The sequence below is a fragment of the Ruditapes philippinarum genome, unplaced genomic scaffold, assembly GCF_026571515.1.
Source record: "Ruditapes philippinarum isolate M1 unplaced genomic scaffold, ASM2657151v2 ctg3267_1_1_1_1, whole genome shotgun sequence".
Taxonomy (NCBI): Eukaryota; Metazoa; Mollusca; class Bivalvia; order Venerida; family Veneridae; genus Ruditapes; species Ruditapes philippinarum.
Window position 1 is genome coordinate 71,049 of NW_026865054.1, and position 6,477 is coordinate 77,525.

Genomic DNA, 6,477 nt, shown 5'->3' on the forward strand with positions numbered 1-6,477 from the left:
TAGACAAATTCATTTAATTTAAAGCAGCGATTTTGTGTCGTTTCCATCACCTACTGTTAAAATTGATAAATAGAGGATACAACGCTAACTGTCGGAATTGGGTGTATCAATTTATCACCGATACACGCTGTAAGTATTTAACTTTTCCAAACCAATGTACCAGTCAACACCAGTCTATTTGTGATGCAAGCTGTACGAGACTGACAGTGGCTGCGAATTATGCCACAGATGAAAGGAATTATCAAATATAGGTTGTCTAGTTAGCTAGCAGATGGATGTTTAATGGTTCTACTCCGGGACAACATCTAGCCTGAAACGTTGCACTTAGACGCACATCTTCATGTACCAAACGGACCTATAGTGTCGCCATATGACTTAAAAAACAACAAATTAATTGTAATATGTTGAGTTTCAACAGTTTGTTTAGATAAAATAAATATTTACATTTCGAGATAATTATCGCCGGCCCTTGTCTATAACATACATTGCACATAGGGAAACATCTGCAAAAAAAGCTGGAGAGTTGCCATGATGTGGAATAAGAGCTGTGACTCCTGGAGCAATAAAGGACTTGGCAGACACTGTGAAAGTTGATCAAGACTGGTATCGATTCTTCGAGAGTCCCGGTGCTGATATACGCGCAAGAAGCAGACGTGTTTGGGGCTGCTTTTTACACCTCTGTGCCGGCAGATTTGTAAGATTGGAAGTTGTTTCAGTGTGGAGAGAGATAGACACGGTGTATTGTGAAAGATAATGAGTCATAGTTATGTTCATAAGACGGTTCGAAAACCTGTCAAATCAAATAATATGTCGATATAATTATTGCTATTTCCTTTTTGTAAGATGGGCTAGACTTTTGCTTGGACGAGGAAATTCTCATGGCTTTGTTAATTGTAGTTTGACTTGCAAGCTACTTTATGACTCTTCGGTGGTTTTACTTAAATATCTACACTTGTTAGAAACAATACATATAACGGCAATTTTTCATTTACCAATGTAGTTTGAATGTCGCCATATGTCTTAAAAAGAAATATAATTTGTAACTAGTTAAATTTTAAAAAGATTGGTTTAAAGTAAATGTTCACATTTTGCGATTTGAATGTTGTTCTGTTAACCCTAGTGACCTTTCAGTAAACCCTTGAACAATGAATGCTAGATTGGTGTCCAACGTTGTGACGGTGGTCATTGGTGGATAATGTCGAAATGTGGATGGTTGTGTAACATTCGTGAAAAGTTTGTCTTGGGAAGTTGCATGATGGAGCATTGGTAAATTGTGTATTATGTAAATGGCATTGTTATTCTTGAGACAGGCCAGCATCGAAGGAGAAATAAAGTTTGTTCTTTTATTGAATATTTCATTAAGTTAATATATATTTGAAAGGTTTATTCAATAAATAAGTAATAATTTCAATAAGGTATATTTTACAGATGATAGGAATTATCAAATATAGGTTGTCTAGTTAGCTAGGAAATGGAAATTTAATGGTTCTACTCCGGTGCAACCCCTTGCCTGAAATATTGCACTTAGGCGCACATCTAAAGAGCTGGAATTTCCCCATATGAAATAAATTGTAATATGGTGGGTTTAAAAGGTTTTAGATAACATGGTTTAAGTAAATATTTACATATTGATATAATTGCCACCGGCCTTTCTCTATATTATTGCATTTAGGGACACATTTGCAAATAATGTTGGAGAGTTCCCATGTTGCATAAGAGCTGTGACTACTGGAGCAATGAAGGACTTTGCAGACTCCATGAACTGGATCAAGACTGGTACCGATTCTTCCAGAGTCCCGGTGTGTTGGACTTTATTCCGTTCTGATGTCCTGGCCACGTGTTTCACTGTGGATTGTTACTTTAAATGTTAAAATGTTGTACTATTGTTGTCGTTATAACCTGTTGTCTAATAGTTGTTAAAATATGTATTTCCAATGTATTAACATTCATATTTAAAATACAATTTCTCCCAAATAAAATACTGTATGCCCCTTTTTTCTATTTGCTGTTTTCCGATTGTCAAATATGTGTCATAATACATGTATCAGTTGCGATTTCCTGGTCAAGCGGGCCGTTAAATTCTAAACATATTGTGCTGTAATTAAAATCTGTTAATATTTGTTTTAAAAAGGAATTTCCAATGTTACTAACCTGTATATTCCAATTACTTCCATCCAATAAATTACTGTATGTGTCATTTAATTCTATTACAATTCTGGTTTCAAATTGTCCAACCTGTGTCATAATATTTTCCGTTGCGATGTCCTGGCTACGCGTTGTCGGTTATTTTTCGCTAGAATGTAAACATATGGTACTTGTATGTTATAATATTTGTTAAATTGTATTTCTAATGTTACTAATTTGTATGTCTCGGTCAAGTTTCTCTCATCCACGTAAAATATTATTAGTGTCCTGTATTTCTTTTAATATTGCGGTTGTCAAATATGTGTCCTAATATTTTCCGTTCCGATGTTCTGACTATGCGGGACGTCATGTATTTTTGCTCTAAATGTAAACGTATTGTACGTGTGTCGTAATTATTTTCTATGGTCTAATATTTGTTAAAACGCATTTCTAATGTTACTAAATTTTATGTTTAAATCAACATAACTTCCATCAAAAAAAATTATTTGTGTCCCCTATTTCTATTTTGTTGCTTTCCAGTTGTTAAATATATGTCATTAAAATTTCATTTGCGATGTCCTGGCCACGCGGGAAGTCGGTTATTTTTCGCTTAAATGTAAACATATTGTACTTTTGTTGTTGTCTAATATGTATTCAAAATGTATTTCTAACATGTATTATAATTAAATTACAATTACTCCCATCCAAAAAAAATACTGTGTGCCTTTTATTTCTATTTTGCTATATTCCAGTTGTCAAATAAGTGTCATAATAATTTTAGTTGCGATGTTCTGGCTACGCGGGTAGTCGATTAATCTTTCGCTTAAAATGTAAACATTTTGTATTTGTGTTGTAATTAGAATATGTTGTTTAATATTTGATTAAAAAGATATTTCCAGTGTTACTAACATGTATATATAAATTACAATTATGTCCTTCCAAACAATATTGTATGGTTCCCCTTTAATTCTATTAGAATTCTTTAGATGTGTCATGATATTTTCCGTTGCGATGTCCTGGCTACGCGGGTCGTCGGTTATTTTTCGCTTAATTGTAAACATATGGTACTTTTAATTAAAATATGCTGTCTAATATTTGTCGAAATGTATTTAAATGTTATATATTGATTGTTTCAATCACATTTCTCCCATCTTAACAAAATATTCTTTAATATTGCGGTTGTTAAATATGCGTCATAATATTTTCATCACCTCTGTCTTAATAAAGTTATTTTCTTATGTTTCGTTTGCCAACTATCTCCTATAAATACTTCATTTTGTACGAGTGTATGTCCAAATGTTTCATGATGATATGATACGATTTGAATGCATTTGAAAGAGTTGTTAGTTGCTAGTTAGATGTTCAGTAGTCTCTTTATTGATGAAAGAAGACGCCAGGTGATTGTCCGTAGAATATTTTGATATTATATTAGCACGATGTAAATGCTGTTCATTATTATCCATTCCCTTTGATCATATAATCTTTCAACTGATAAGCCTCCAATGTTGTGACATGTTTTGAGATATGAGAATGCAGATGGTTGGATTCATCCCCATGAGGTTGCTTACTAGTAGTGGTATATGTCAAAAGAAGATGTTTTTGATCCAAAGAACAAATTTCATAACGGATGGAGGTAAAATTTTGAACGAAATTTTACATGCAACAAACGATACTGTTGTAAAAATAAAATGGATTAGAGTATAGTTTTCTATAATTCACAATAACTGTTGTTTTTTTTCAGTTCTAAATTTTAATTTAAACAGAAGTATTTTGTCCTACATAGTCATAAATTGTTTAATGTTCAAGAGTAGGAGATAATTAGTTTTTCGACTTTGTTTCTTCTTATTCAGCTTCTATGATATTCAAGCATGCCTGATTCAAGGACTTGGCAAGCACCGTTGAAGTTGATCAAGACTGGTCACGATTCTTTCGAGAGGACCGGCACTTATTTACTCGCAAGAAGGTTTCGTGTTTGGGGCAGCTTTCTACACCTCTGTACCAGACTTGAAGTTGTTTCATTGTTGAGAGAGGTGGATATGGTGTCTTGTTAGAAATTATTTCTACTTTAATCTTCCAGGTATTTCATGTAGTTCAAATCATGAAAATATTTAAAGTGAATGGGCCCGAAATGATAAGACTATGATAACAGTTTTTTTTTAATTATTTCAAGATAAAAAATATATTAAACTATGTTAAAACTTGTAAAAGTTAATTTTTTTAAACAATAAAGATTTATTCTCTTTTATGATCATTGCCTATATATTTATTTAACCGTTTTTCATAAAGGAGCTGGAGATGTGACTTGGTGACTGAAACGAATTAGTAACTTTGTGTTGACGGCAGAAAAAGAAACATCCTGCATACTCGTATGTATGACTTTTTGTGTTGAATTGTCATAAAATATAAATAGATAAAACCCCTAACAAATCTGCAAATTGTAATTTAATTAAAAAGAATTTTTGACGAAAATTAATTGGTAATGTGAATTAATTTAAGGTTTAGTAAAGATTGAAAAAATCAAATTTAATTCCTAAGGTATATTCAAGCTGATGGTTAAATCATTAATGTTCTTTTAAGAAGTGGTTATAAAAGCTGTACGCACTAAACTATCTATGATGCTTTATTAACACTTTATCAGAGCATTTTTGCTTAAAAAGGTTACTATTTGTAGATCTGAGCATGGTCAAGGAATTAGATATGCTGTGTCAGTAAAGATTACCTGAGGTTGATGAGGTAAGTTTATATGATATTATAATGTGTTATTCTTGAGTATTTCTATGATAAAGTTTATTGCGTCTTAAAATCTTGACAAAAGATGATTTCATTTACACAACACATGAATACAGATTAATAAAACAAAATAAATATGTAGTTTTTTATCATTTTTATTAAAAAAGATCTTTATGAAGAATGAAAAAAATATGTAAGTTATTCTTTGTCTAACAGTTGTGACATACCAATATTTCTTTAATATATCCCTTTCTCTTGACTCCAAGCTTCTGAGCATAATCAAAGTACTTCAACGTATTATTGGTTGACCGTTTTTAATTTTTTAAAAGCTAAACATTAAACAAACGCTGTTCTAACGATTATTATAATATTCTTCCATTATAAACTCAATAAACTCAAAAAAATGGCATTTAAGAAATTCAAAGGCCCATTAAGCCTTAAAGATCGTACACTTTTCATTTTTAAAAGTTTTTAGTTTCAAAAAGTAACTCATTGGCAAAATACCTGAACTACCCTTTGTAACTCATGGTAGGACACCATCAATACGATATTTTCCTACAGAAGAATAAAATCATTACATTCATTTGAGGCGCAATGCGCCCTTCATATATCTCACAGAAATATCCTGCAAGAATTTATAAGTTGGATGTTTATAAGACAAATGTGAGTTATAAGACAAATTTGAGAAAAGCTGGAAGTTTAATTTCAAGGGCTAAAATGCAATGAGAAAGCTCGGAATGACTAGAAAGGGCATAATTAACAAAAATATTTTTTTTAATTTTTATTGCTGAAATGAGATTGTAGGTTTCTTTAATACACATGAACATGGCTCAAATATATTATACAAGTGCTTGGATTCTCACCTAACTTTGATATATATATATCTTTACTGTAGTTGGCAATCAAAACATCGATGAATTATCTAAAAGCTAATTATGAAATTTTATTATCCCAACAGAGCACAACAGGGATTCACAGGAAATACTGCTGGCTAATTTGAGCATTATACTGAATATCCACACATACGATAGCAAGAATCAAACTATGCAGGTAAATTTATGTGACCAATGTATTATATAGATAATTGTTGGTCATTTTCATTGTTAATTAATAAATTCTGTAATCCCGACAGCAAAATTTGATTCGCAATCGAGTTAAAATAATTATGTTTAAACTAAAAACTTTATATAATGAAATAAATATTTTTCTCAGTAAATACTTGTATACAATGTATTTCACTATGAATGATATGGTCACAGGAATGATTCTTCATGACGGACGAGAAATATAATCGATGTTGAACATTGAATTCCGGAATTACACGTGTATGGACACTAAAGTGACATTTACCATAGAAACTGTCTTGCCACTGGATGGGGGAGAAGTGTAGCGATTCTGTGTGGACTCAAACCATCCAGTATATTGAAGTGAAACAGGGTCTTTGCGATTATACAAACTATCAAACTAAACTTCTTCCAACGCTGCCTAGTTCTAGTAACTAGCATGTCCCAAGCCATGATAAAAGCAGAGGGGGAGAAATAAAGTTCATAGTTTATGTCATTGTTCTCTTAACATAAACAATGTAAATGCAAAATATTTACTTAAATTTTCATCAAAACAAGA